Below are 14038 nucleotides of genomic sequence, written 5' to 3'. Positions count from 1 at the left end.
ATAAGCTAGAAATTATATTTAATTATTGGAATGAAAAAAAATAATATTATAGTTGAACAATTTGAATATATGATATCCAAACTAGATACGGATCTGAACAATCCAATCATTCATATTCAAGGATATTTGGATCTATATTTATATTTATTTTGAATTATATGGATATAAATATCGAATGTGTGATGTCCAATTCGATAGCTAGGGACAATGTCAGGGGCACTAGGACCTAACGGTGACCATTTATCTTAAATCGTGAGTGGTCCTAGTGCTAACAGGCGCGACATTACGACGTTCCATGTAGGGCAAGTAATGACAATGAGCAAAGAAATAGTTGAAGGATTAAAATGCACTTTGCTATTCACAGGTAAAATTGAATTCAAAATATAAAGTTCAAGGACTAATACGAGGTGAAACTGAATTCAAAATATAAAGTTTAAGACTAAAACGGTCACTTTGATAGTTTTTAGATGAACATGAGCCCCAAAAAGTCTAGTATACTTATTATATTTTGATATCTCATTACATGATTTATTTCTAAAATTCATTACATGGATATTTACATATAACAAAGTTAAATGGGTACTTATATGCGAATCCATAGGAGAACTATATGTTTAGTATTAGTACTGAATATGTGCCCGCGCGTTGCACATGGAGTCATGAATTTTGTTTGTACATAAAGCCCGACAAGAAATTCTTGCCTCGGCTCATCAACGCCACGGCTCATCAACGCCACACTGAACGATGAGCTCTTCTTCTCTATTGCCAACCACATGCTCACCGTCGTCGACGTGGACGCGTTCTATGTCAAGCCCGATGTACCCCGGCGCGAGCTACTACATGAAGGGAAGGTGTGGTGGTACACCACACGCTAGGCACGTTCGACACCACCACCGTCGTCGGTGTCCTTGAGTACGAGGACCCCAACCCCTTCGGCTCTTCATCACCAGCCCAGAACAACCTCCCAGTCTTCTTCGTGCCCATCTTGCCGCAGATCAAACCACGAAGCTCCACAGCCTCGCGAGATCGAAATACGTGGCCACCGCGCCGCGGAACATCGACTGGCGCACGCGTGCGCTGTCAACGGTACCTGCCAGGGTCCGAGTGGGTCCAGTTCGTGGCGTCCATCAACAACATCTTGTTCGTGTGCTGCTGGCGCACTTCACCATTCATGGTCACGAGTAATCACGATTTTGATCGGTGACACGTTAGCCAACCACCGACCAGTACCTACGTCAAAAGAACCAACCGTGAAAAGAACTTGGACGATTTTGTGGGCATGCCATGTAGGACCGTGGGCTGCGCCCGCGCACTATTGGACGAAAGGCCACGGGCACGGTGTCGGTGTGGTTCGAACTGGTACCCAGATGTGGCCCAGCGGTTGCTGCTTTTCCGAATCTGGGAAAGATACGGAGGCGCGTGCACCAGATTTTTTTTTTTTTGACGAAAGTCCTCCGTATTTTTAGCTCACGCCTAACAAAATATGTTTTGGACGCTAATGCCCCTCAACTCCTGGTTTAATGTACGCGCACGCCTCCCCCATTAACCACGACCCTTCGGTAGCCTTCGGTCTCGATGCGCTAACCACTCAGGTTGTAAACTTTTGTTGCATGTACAATACCCGTAACCCTATTTAATATGGAAAAATAGGGAAACATGTACCCTAATTAATTACTCTTTGGTATGCTAAATCCTGTCCAAAACGACCTTAATTACCAGTATGAAGAGAGTAGTAACATTCATATATCAATTTCATATGTGTATTACGTTCCATCGCTAGTTTTTAGGCAGCTGTCACTACAGCGGTGTGTATACATAGGCAAAGCCGAAAAGGATACACGGTTGAGAAAGGCCATGGTCCGGATATCACACAGTGATTAACTGGGTTGGACCACAAGTTTTGGTGAAATTTCATGAATTCCGATGGTGGCTAATAAAAATTCTAACATTTCATATTATACATGCAATACAACTGTAGACTCATATTTTCTATGTCTTATATTGCATATTCTTTTACTCAATACATGTGGTCTTAAACTGTGCTAATATTTTATTTAGATCTAGAAATTTCTAGGAAAAAACCGTACTTCATGTTTAACTCTCTAAAATGGCGAAGCTTTGGCTGAATTCCAGTAATTTCGAAGGTGGTTGAAAGTTTTCTAATACCGAAATTAAAAACCAACAAAATGTCCACTACTCGGAGAGCATCCATCCTAACTCGACAGGGTCGGCATCTCATCATCTACAGAGTGGAAGGCAGCCGAATAATGGCCCACCTGAACCATCACTTTTCAGCTGTCATCTACACATATGTACTGTCTATTTCCATAAAAAGTATATTATGTTACCTTAGTATTTATATATTGGAGTATAGATAGATTATTAATGAGAGGCTAATAGAGATGCTCTTAGTCGAGTCAAGTCTGTCGCTTGAAACATCTACCACCATTAGAGCCCACTAGTTCATCGTGATCGTTTGTAGGTATGGAAAACGACAAAACCAAAGTATCACGACTAAGTGCCCCATTGCTGGGTCATTACCTTAGGCATGACTCTCTAGTGGCTTCCACTTTGTCTGAAAACATATCACCTTCAATTCAAGGTAGAAAATTAGTACATTTTTCACTCTAATCCATATGGACTGAGAGGATCAGTTTATGAAAAGGATGCCTAAACAGAGAGCGGGCACCTACCATGATGCACTCACGACTCTGAAATCTGAATTTAGAACAAAGTTCATAACTTCATATCCTCTGACAACTGAAAAGTGTCTGTGCTTAGCATTGGATTTGCAGAGTAGTGCTTTAAACATTTGGTTACACTATACCACGGCCAATTACTAGGGTCACCCTTGCAGGCACCACAGCGTGGTCAGAGCCATAACTTGGATCGGATCATGCTTGGTGATCCAGTGACTTAAGGAAAACCCTGCTAGCAAATCAAGGCAAAGCACCAACAACACTGAATTGGTAGTAGGATTGTCTGGTGACGTGAGGATGAGGCCCAAGCGCGGTGACCATGCTGGCTACCTGGATGCTTGCCGTGTTAAAAGTTGTCCTTGACCCAAGCTGCTGACAACAATTCTTGGCCATATTTACACAAGCTCCGCCCTGGCCCACCGAAGAAAATCCTTTGAGGCCCAACAATTCCTGCGCCAAGCCGTCAGTCAATGCTACTTACTCTGTCCTCGACTCCTCGCCGCCGACGCTGCTAAGTGCCACACTTTGCTGTTGATAGGTCACCGCAGGGTCGGTAGTCGCCAGACAGTAGAGCAAGCAGAATAGGCTGAGCGCCTGAGCGGGGCCTGCTCCACTGCTCCCCTTGGGCTCGGGTTCTCCTCCTCTCCCCTCCATGGCTCCCAGCACGAGCACCCGGTTGAGGCGTCCCCCGTGGCCTTGGTTACTGTTGTCTCCTTGAATTGGTAGGCTCCCTTGCGCCATGGTCATTTTCAGTGGAATGTATTGCTTCATGTATGTAATACCGATAGTTGGTACGAAATATTCAAAATATAGGTACTGATGATCCACGTGCGCTCACACTTGCAGAAGTTTTAAAAGTCTAAAATGCGACAAGCTAGTAATTCAGATTTTCCATATGCAGATCAGTTGCATCGGTAGGGTAGACTTGTACATACTTTCATATCTGCAAATGCGACTTTGAAGTTATGTGTTGAATACACGTGACGGCCGTCCTATTGATAATGTCATGAGAGGACAACGAAGTTGGTACTGTCATGCAAGGACATTGAAGGGAAGAGTGAGTTTGCCATATCTTTCTGTTCTCATATATGAGTGTCAATTCACATTAGTCTGATGCCTACTGGAATCATGTGCTAGCCTGATTATGACAAAAAGTGCAGCAACGTGTTGCAGTTGAAATCATGTATTAGTCTGATGGCTACCGGAGCCACTGATTGAGCCATTGGCAATTGATATCAAATCATCAATAGACTTGTCGACAACCACAACTATGTTCTTATAGAACCTTACCTTTAATACAGGGACCTGATGCTATACCCTATATGCATCTACAGAAAATATAGAAGGGATACAAGCCATCATATAGAAAGATAGAAGCCATCTGGTCTACAGTACATTGTGCATATTACACATAAAATGAATCTGTGTGAAACAATCTCATCCAAAGATACGAAATTAAATGCAACTTCTAAATATATGATATCTCAGGTGCAGCAGTATATAAGCAAGCCCTCTATAATCTTACCCTAATGCAGTGAGCGTCGCCTAAACGAAGGTACAAATTCTCGTTCCAAACTGTAGCATCTCGAGGTCTCTTGAGGTGGTATATGTGCAGCATTAATAAGATCGATATGTTTAAGTGAGTTCTTAGATTTTCCACATAGCAAAGGCTCAATATCTCCATCTTTTTCAGGTAAATGATGTCTTTTTCTCAGCCTCATTGTTCTTAAGAATTGCAACCTCATCTCCACTTCTTTCATAGACGGTCGCTCTCCTCCTTTTACCCTTAAGCATGCTTCTGCAAGTGAGGCAATTTCACAAATCTCTTCCTGGTCTGCTTCTTCCACAACTTAGTATCCATTATTTCAATAAGAGACCCTTGGTGAAGTCCTTCAATGAAGAAATGGGACAAACTTTGCTTTGCACCTAAATCATTAATAAAAATTGGCTTCTTTCTTGTCAAGAGTTCCACAAGTATTACTCCAAAACTGTATACATCACTCTTCTCCGTTAGTTGACCGGTATGATAATACTCTGGATCCAAGTAACCAAATGTTCCTTGAACAATTGTCACCACATGGGTCTCATCAAGTGAAAGAGATCTTGAAGCACCAAAATCTGAAACCTTTGTGGTGAAGTTGTCATCCAAGAGTATATTTGAAGACTTGACATCTCTGTGAAAAATTGGTATTGTAGCTGCTGAGTGTAGATAAGCCAGAGCCCCGGATGCTTCCACTGCAATCCTCAGGTGATCATCCCATGAAAGCAAGCATTTTACTATAGTATCTGTGTGAAGAAGTTCATACAGAGTGCCATTTGAAATGAACTCATAGACAAGCAAGAGAACTTCATCTTCTAGGTAGCAACCAAACAGTTTCACCACGTTACGATGGATGATTTGGGACAAAATGACAACTTCATTGATAAATTGGTCTATCTCTGTTTGCTCCACTATTTTGGATTTTTTATGGCCACCACATGTTGGTCTGATAGAATCCCTTTATAAACTGTTCCATGTCCTCCACGACCAAGAACACGAGTATCATCAAAGTTGTTAGTCGCCTCCTCTAGTTCCTGCAATGAGAATATCTTTGTTTTGCTAGCAGCGCTTTCATCTGAGATCAGTTGGTCCAATAGCAAACCTTGATTTTTCTTGAAGTATGCTCGCCAAAGTCTCTTTTGGATGCCTTTCTTCCACTTATTGGCAAGTAGAATTACACCCAATCCAATAAATATGGAGCCAAGGCCACAACCAGTTCCAATTGCAATACCTATATGCATTTGTTGTTGTTATGAAATCATGTTAACGTTTACAAATTATAATTTCAAGGGAGTTTTGTATGCTATGGCTTACCTAAAAGAAGATTTCGTTGCTTAGCTGATGTAACACAACGCCGCTTGATGAAATCAAATTCTTGGGTATGAGAGCACGGTGTGCACATATAGCTTCTAGGAATGTTTTGACATGTACCGTTGCAGTAGTTTGGCAGTGAGCATTCATCAATATCTGTAGACAGTCAATTCTCGTAATTTATATATGTTGATCATCATAATCTGTGGTTGCATACTTGCATACCAAGCCGATGAAAAGGAATCTTCTGTCTAAATCTGCCTAGTCGGATTTAACTACAAATTACAAATTTTTTAGAGTATGTGAATTTGTTAATTTTCTTTCCATTTTCGGGTGTGAACTATGTTATGTTGTAGCACATAGTGAAGGAGGAAAGGTATGTACCTTTGCAGCCGTCCTGTATGTATGAATTTCCTGTGTAGCCTGTAGAACACTTGCAACGATATCCCATAAATGTTTTCCCATGGATCACGTTTTTGCAATCACTGTTTCCACTGCGGCATGCATACTTACTTCTATTCCCATGCATAGCTTGTTCACAAGATGAATTTGTAACTGCCCATCGTATAACAATGTCATATTCCATAGAAAAATCAAATTCGTCCTCCACAGGGCTAAGGTTCACTCCACTTTCGGTGGCCCGGAGCTAGCAATGTTTAGCTTGTTGCTAACCGTCAAGAGTCCCGTCATCTACTGACAGACCAGTCACGTGATACTGTGCAAATCTTGTGCTAAAAAGCGTCTCATTTGCGGCTGTACAGTTAAGCAGGAACCTTTCGTTTCCGAAACAATCTTCTTTGAGCCCGAAAGGGAAGGGAATGGACATGTTCCCACATGACCTCTGGCAGTGTTCTTTAGGCTTGGGGTTGTAATCTGCTTCATAACAATAGATTGATAAGAGTAAGGACAAGAAGATAAAATGTTAAATATTTTCTTTTTTTTAGAGAAAAGCAAGCAGGGAGCACCTTGTTGCATGCATCCTTCGGTAAGGTAAGCATTGGCTGTGTAATAATTATTATTATCATTGTAGCAGTAGCAGCTGTAACCTCCATATGACTCATTTTGGCAATAGCTGTCGGTGGCACAAGCATAACTTGCGTTGTTCATCTGGGCGCTTTCGCAGCTTGGTTGGTCTATGATGGCAACCTCATGTGCAGTGTCATCAATCTTGCTTGCATTTGTCCAACTTAAGGAAAGATCAGTCGCATTATGCGTGTAATAATCTCCATCATCCGACATGAAAGCCATGATGCCAGGGTGCAGAGGATCTGACTGTGCTGCCATATTATCAGCCCGAACAATTGTTCCTTGAATGCCTGAGATGTCGTTTTGTAGACGGATGGAACAGCAACCAAACCCATTGCAAGGCCCTTGATTCGGCAATACCTTGCCGTGGCACCTGCTCATGCAGGAGCCCATAGGGTTCCTCACAGAGTAAAACAAGTCAACATCAAAATCGCAGCCAAGGAAGAAGAAAGTGCTATAACCGGGGATAGTAATACCCTTGGCGGGGGCATTCCAAGATATATTGTGGGTGTTCATACCAGATTCTTCCAAGCTACTGTTGAAGAACATAGCTGGGATGGATACATAGGAACTGTGAGTGCTGTGGTAGTTATGTGGCCATATATCACATTCATCGTTCAGTGCGTGATTGAGAGTTTACCAGGGTAGACTTTGAATTGCCACCTAGTCACGAGTCAATCAAAATACATTTTTGAAGTGCAATTCTTGCATATGTACTCTCTCCGACTCCGAGGCAAATCATAGTTTCTTTAGCTTTGTTCTTTTTTTTTTCTATCTTTGACTGAGTTTTTAGAGAGCTATAGTAATATTTACATGTTCAAATAAATACACTACCAAGACATATTTTCATTCACAACTAATTTGATGTTGTAAATATTGATAGCTTTTTCATAAACTTGATCAAAATCAGAGATGCATGACAACAGTAAAATAAACTATAATTTGAAAAAGATGATAAGGCATACTCTTGGTGGGAGTTAGTTATATACCATCAAAATAAAAGGCCCACTCTGGTCTGTTTGCACATACTGCAGCTTCATATTCGAGTAGGTATGTAATATGTATTTGTAGACTAAATAAAGTGGGTTGTGTATAAATATTCATGCTTAGTGTTTTTTCCGTTCTAAATTGTAAGTCGTTTCAGCTTTTCTAGATATATATAGCTTTTACTATACACCTAGATATACACTATGTCTACGTATAAGTAAAAAGTATAAATCTAGAAAACCAAAACGACTTACAATTATAAACCAAATGCTCTCGATGTAAAGATCCAAGATCTCTCGATGTATTGGGAAAAATAAAATTGCTCATGAGATTCCTTGATCGGTTGCTCCAATATTTTAAAGAACTTTATTAAGTCTAAACTAGTACCTCTACTTCATAATATTTATTCAGTATGCTTACCAAGGTGACACAAAACTTAAAGTTTTTTATGAAATTCAATTATTTCTTATTCTTATGACATAGATGAAGTACCAAAAATCTATATATTTTTGTGTAAAAAACAAATATGATGCAAAATACATCAAATATTAATCAAGAATCTTGTTTCTTAGCCATGAGAACCGGATAAACATTGTGGAACATGTAAAGTAATTCCTAATAGCTTGTATCACTACTACATATAAACCATTTTTTAGAGGCGCCTTCTTTTTTGTGTAGATGCAGCTCTATCAAAATTTGTAACACCTCGGGTGTTAGCCTTGCATAACTTGACTTGCATAACATGAGCATGAGCATCAAGCATTCATCAACAATCATTTACAATTGAAACATTGGATTGGAACATCTATAACATTTGTTTGTTATGGCATGTTTCCTTGTACATATGCAAATGATCATGAGTGTACACATGTACTTGGTGGATGTGAGTCACAAAAACATTTAACAACACATAGGGTAGCAAATAGGACCTTGTTCATGAAGGTCACCTTTCATGAACCAACACTTAAGATTTCATGTGATTAAACTAAATAGCACTATGAGTGACTAATACATGAAATGATTATATGACCTTGCAATTAGCCTAAACATGTTTAGAGTACCATTATGAACAACTTTGATATTCATGGTTAGGGGTAAATAGGTCATTAAGCCGTAGTTTGAAGTGTATCATCATTTAAATGTGACATGTTTGACCAGGTTTGAACTAGGTGCTAGGGACCTTGCATGGAGGAGGTCACTAAAGCAAAGTTGTAGTGTTTGGCAAGGGGAACAACTTATATTTTTGGGTCATTGACTGATTTAGCTTCTAACATGCTTGAATTTGGATCACAAGAATCAGCAAAACCAACATTTCAACACTTATAAAAATTTTGCTAAGTCATTGTAACTAACAGCCTGACAAGCTGACCTTTAGGGCGATATAACTTCATTTCGGTTGCGAATTAGAGCATGATTCTTTAACAACAAATGGAGCTGGTACATTGAGCTACAATTTTGGTTTAGACTGTATGCACTAATACTCCACGGATTAGGAGTTTGATCGACGTGAAAACACGCTGTCAGGCGGCCATCGCGTTTTCTGATGAACTGAATCAAATCCGAAACGCTTGCTTCAGTGGCCGACCGGCTCAGAGCCGAGCCGCCGCGCGTCGCCGGCGCCTCACCGCGTGTGGCCAAGGCGGGCCAGAGAGCGCCTTAACATCGCCCGCACCCGCCCGCACTCAGCCGCCCCTTCATTTCCAAGTTCTTGGCTCCTCCTTCGCTGGCCGAAGCACCACTGCAGCCACCGAGCACCTCCTCGCCTCCGCCGTCGCCTAGCATGCGCTGCACCGCATCACCACCATCTCCGTGTCGCCAGTCGTTGCACCTCATCCACCTCCACCGCCTCGACGTGTTGATTGCTTCTATTGCGCCTTGGTGAGGGCATATTACCTTTTTCCTCTCTCGCCGGAACCTCGGCCACCATGGCCACCTCCACGGCAAGCTCGCCATCGTTTGGCTCGCACGCACTTCTCTTTCGATTTTGAGCGTTAGCATTTGGTTAGGATGTGTATTAGCCGATGCTATGATGTCATCTCCGTTAGTGGTCCCGCCGGCGTGGAACATGACAACCCGCGCCGCCGCGTTCTAACCTCCACGCCACCGCGCCGTGGTCATGCATCGTCGGAGCTTTGCGTGAAGCTTTTGTTGTTGAAATAGAGTCACTAGGTCACCGTTGTACCGTTGCGCGCCTCGCCTAGCTGTCCCGTGGCCAGAGATGGCCGGCACAGCATTGAGCAGCGCCGCCGTGCCGCCATCACCGACGACGAGCATGCTCCACCCACCCTCCACTGCCACCACCTAGGTCGTTCGACGCGCGATGCTCAGTAGAATGTGTTGTGAAGACGTCACTGCCGGCAAACTCGCCGTCGGCGAGCTTTGGCCGCGCCAGCAGCGTACAGCGCCGCCACTCTGCTTTTGAGTCAATGACGCGTGGGGTCCTCTGTCAGCGGGTCCCACCGGTCAGCGATAGCAGTGTTGAGGGATAGTTCATTTGATTCCAGATTTTGTACTGTTTTGTAATATTTGTATCTCCAGTTTTGTAGCTTCAAAAATTGTGGAATAAATTTGGTAGTGTTCCTTAGGAAGTGTAGTATTTAGGAAAAATATAGTATTGACACTTACAGTAGAAATTTTGGAAGATTTAAATGGAAGTTTGAAATGTGTTTTAGAATGCATGCAAACTTGGTTATTTTATATCTAGAGTTGCCTTGCTCGAAAAATTATGAAATTTTTGTGGTAAGCTATTCTTGTCATGTATCAGCTCTGGTAAAAATTTCAGGGTCAGTGCATGAGTAGATTTGTAGTTATAAATTTTCCTTTATTAATTAGGAGATCCTTGTATGAATTTTCATAAATTCTTTAGGAATCCAATATTCATGAAATTTGTTGGAGGCTATCCTAGTACCATAAGGATGATAAGAAAAATAGGAAATCTGTTGCTTTACACTTTTCACTAGGGTTTTCTATTTATGCTATTTTAAGCCTTTATGCTTTGTATTTTTTGTATAGAGTGTTTTACTGAATAAAATGGCATGAAACTTTTACAGTAGTCTTTTGGTAGCATTAATAAGGCACTGTAAATTTTTGAGAATTTATGAAGTACATTTGGTATATGTTTATTATTTAACCTATGTATCTAAATCAAATAATAAAGGCATTTAAAGAACAAGTTTGGGCTTCACTATTATAATTTCTTGAGTGTATTTGGTATGCTTAAACTGTTGGTAGACTTTGTGTTGTCAAACTTTGAATGATTACATGAAGTAGAAGTATTATTACTTTATAGTGCGAATTGGAAGGATTCTGGACAGATTCTGGAGTTTGATAAGTTGCATGATAAAAATGATGTTTACTGTAAAAATGGTTAATAACAAAGTTGTAGGTAATTTTATAAGCTTTCTAGAAAGTCCAGGATCACTGCATTTGGATAATTAGAACTCTAGTTATGAGTAAAATAAGTAGCTGCTGTTTGTGAAGTAGTAGATGCATTGTTGAGGTAATTAATTACATAATCAAGAAGAGGTATGCACCTACTCAGTAAACGCGATGCACTTGTTGTTACTTAAACCACATGCTGATAAGAATAATTGCAAGAATGCATTCTTCATGTATCATCACACCACCCTTGTTAACATATATGCATTCGCAATATCTTATGCCATATTCATGCATCTAGGATAAGAGAAAGAAATAACGTTGCTGGAATTCGACGAGATAGAGGAAGGGGACCAGCAGGAGAATCCTCAAGTCGTAGCTCCCGAAGGCAAGGAGCAGAATCCTAAAGAACTTTCGGAGTGTCCTGACCACCGCCCCACTTCCTTTCTGCGAGGCAAGCCCCGGAGCATTCTAAGTCTCCCAATATTTTACAAATGATTACTTAAGTACTTATGATTGAGGCATTAGGTTATAAGAGTTGAATGGAACCACTTGATGCATATAAATTCCTTGTCCAGATATTACACCTTTAACCGGTGTAGGTCTAGGATCGAATGTATGCTTAGCCATGCTTAGACCGGTAGAAGTCGGGTGATGTCCTGTCACCTGCGAGATATAGGTGGATACCGGAGCACGGTTGGCTATATTTGCTATCATGGAACATAACCATGGGGTAAAAGAAAATCGAGGCCAGGCGGGGTCTATGCGTAGGTTGACTCATGTGATTCCGTCTGAGCCGATTAAGGACCGTACCGTTGTTGGCGCTTCTGACAAGATTGAACGCATGCCTATCACTTAGCTGGCCGGATAACTCGTTCCGACCGCGAAGCCAAGTAGCTCAAATCAGGCCAGGACCCGTTCTGTTGTGCGCTCCTTGCGGGGGGGCGATCAGACTGAGCCCAAGGGCAGGCTGGGCCTGAACGTCCTAGCATCTGGTGTCCCAAATTGTGCAGCGCGGTACGGACCCACGAAATGTGGACCTGAGTTGTACCAAAGGTGACCTAAGGCTGCCTTCGTGCGGTATGCCTAGGTTTGTGTTAGGAATAAATTCCCAGCTGGTTGAAATCGATTCGAATCGCCGTCTCTCCCGGATAGTGAGAAACTTGGCTAGTCCCAACATCGTAGTAACTGTGTTATGGAACATGATGGTTCGAAGGAATATGGAAGTACAATACCTACTATGGTTACTATTGTATGCTTTTAAATTGATATACCACATGTTTGGCACAGGATAGTTGCTAATCTAGAGATGGATATTTATAATTAATTGATAAAGGAATCCTAATTGTACAACTAAGTCAATTGCCTTTATGCAAAATGTTGTCAAGCTATGTCCACTTATACAGCCTTGCATAATCCTTGGAGTCATTTTATTTCTGATTTATGACGGGTAAGTCTAGCTGAGTACCTTCTCGTACTCAGGGTTTATTTCCCATTGTTGTAGATGGCACTGTGTATCATGGTTATTGCAAGAGTTGCTTCTATCCCGCCGTGGATGAGGAGTAAGCCTTGGGCAGGCTTCTTTATTAATCCATATCTTTGCTTTTGTGGACCGTGATCCTACTTGGCACTGTAACAAACTATGCTGGAAACTTTATTTTTGAACTTAATTGCTTCCGCTTTATCTATCAAACTCGGTTTGTAATAACTTTTATCCGTACTCTGATGATGAAAATGTATCTGTGAACTTTATATAATATGTGGCATGTATGTTGAATCCTGTACGATCTTGGTTGTTGTAATCGTTTATCGAGACCCGTCGTGGTACTCGACGAACTACTGAGTTTATATGGGTTCAAGTATGACAGTGCGACCGCTTGCGGGCTGCCATCGTACTTGTACTCTTATAAATTGGTCGGTTCTGCGACAGCTGGTATCAGAGCAAGATTCAACGTTAATTATCACATGTGTATTTAAAACAAAAGTTTTTGTTTTCCAAAAACCCTTCTCTAGCAACTAATAGTTATATTAATAGGTATTTGAAATCTAAAGTGTGCCAATGATCACTTTCCTTATGCCCAAATTAAGGACTATTAGGTGGCTATTTAAGTACTAACATGGGGTTTTTACTTCGTCGTCCATACGGCGTGCTATTGTATGGATGCCATTCACTTGAATGGTAATGTATGGATCAAATGCCTCTACGCTAAGGTAAATGATGAGAGTATGACCGCAAGATGTGAGCGTGCGGTCGGGAAGAGTTAGCTTTGGTACGGCTATGTATGCATGCTTGCATGTGTATATGGTACGTATTTAATTGTGGGTTTAAATTATTATCGGGTAGCTTGATACGGAAGTATATGTATGGGTATACATATATGGAAGTATTTAAATTTACATTCTACATATTTCATTATGGGTTTGGGCTGAAATGAAATTCTTATGCAGGTACACTAATAACGAAATGTGTAGCTCGACTAGTTATGCTATATATGAGAGAACGTATGTATGCCACCGTGTCTACCATTAGAAACAAATCTTTCCTAAGTTTGTGAGGACGTACGGAATGAGCATGCATCATGATAACTACCATTCACATAATTAAATTGTTCCTCCCCTTATAAATTTCTTACTCGGTTATGTAACTCTTATCCATTATGGCCTTGTCTCACCAAGTGTACATGTTGATGGTACAGATGGCAGCGCCAGTTGGAAGTGAGAATTTCTTGAATGTTTTCGGAACACCTACCCTCTTGTGGAGAGTTCTGCACTTTGTGGGGTACCATGAACTGCCCCTTTATCATTGGATCGAAGAGTACTTGGAAGGACAGCCATGGTACGAGGTGCGGCTCACTATACCAGCCCACACACAACCGCCCTTCTGGCAGGAGTGGAAGGCAGAATCGGAAGGGAAGACTCCTTGGGAGGCTGCCCAAGTTGTGGCCTTTGAGGTTCTAAGGCAGATCTGCCAACAGCATGGGGATGCACTCACTGGTAGTGCAGCGAGTATGTTTCCTTAGGTGGATCCATCCACCACAAATTGGGAACAACATAGCCAAAATGCTTTGATCAGAGATCGGGATGAGCGTGTGAATAG

General features: G+C 41.5%; 1 pseudogene; it reads right to left on the bottom strand.

Moving 5' to 3' along the window:
* Nucleotides 1-4225: 4225 nt before the first annotated feature.
* LOC136465857 (wall-associated receptor kinase 5-like) lies at nt 4226-7125 on the bottom strand (annotated as a pseudogene).
* Between the last annotated feature and the right edge of the window lie 6913 nt (nt 7126-14038).

Source organism: Miscanthus floridulus, chromosome 7, assembly GCF_019320115.1.
Source record: "Miscanthus floridulus cultivar M001 chromosome 7, ASM1932011v1, whole genome shotgun sequence".
In the NCBI taxonomy this organism is placed as follows: domain Eukaryota; kingdom Viridiplantae; phylum Streptophyta; class Magnoliopsida; order Poales; family Poaceae; genus Miscanthus; species Miscanthus floridulus.
The sequence above is the reverse complement of the archived record's forward strand: the minus strand, read 5'-3'. Positions and strand labels throughout refer to the sequence as shown.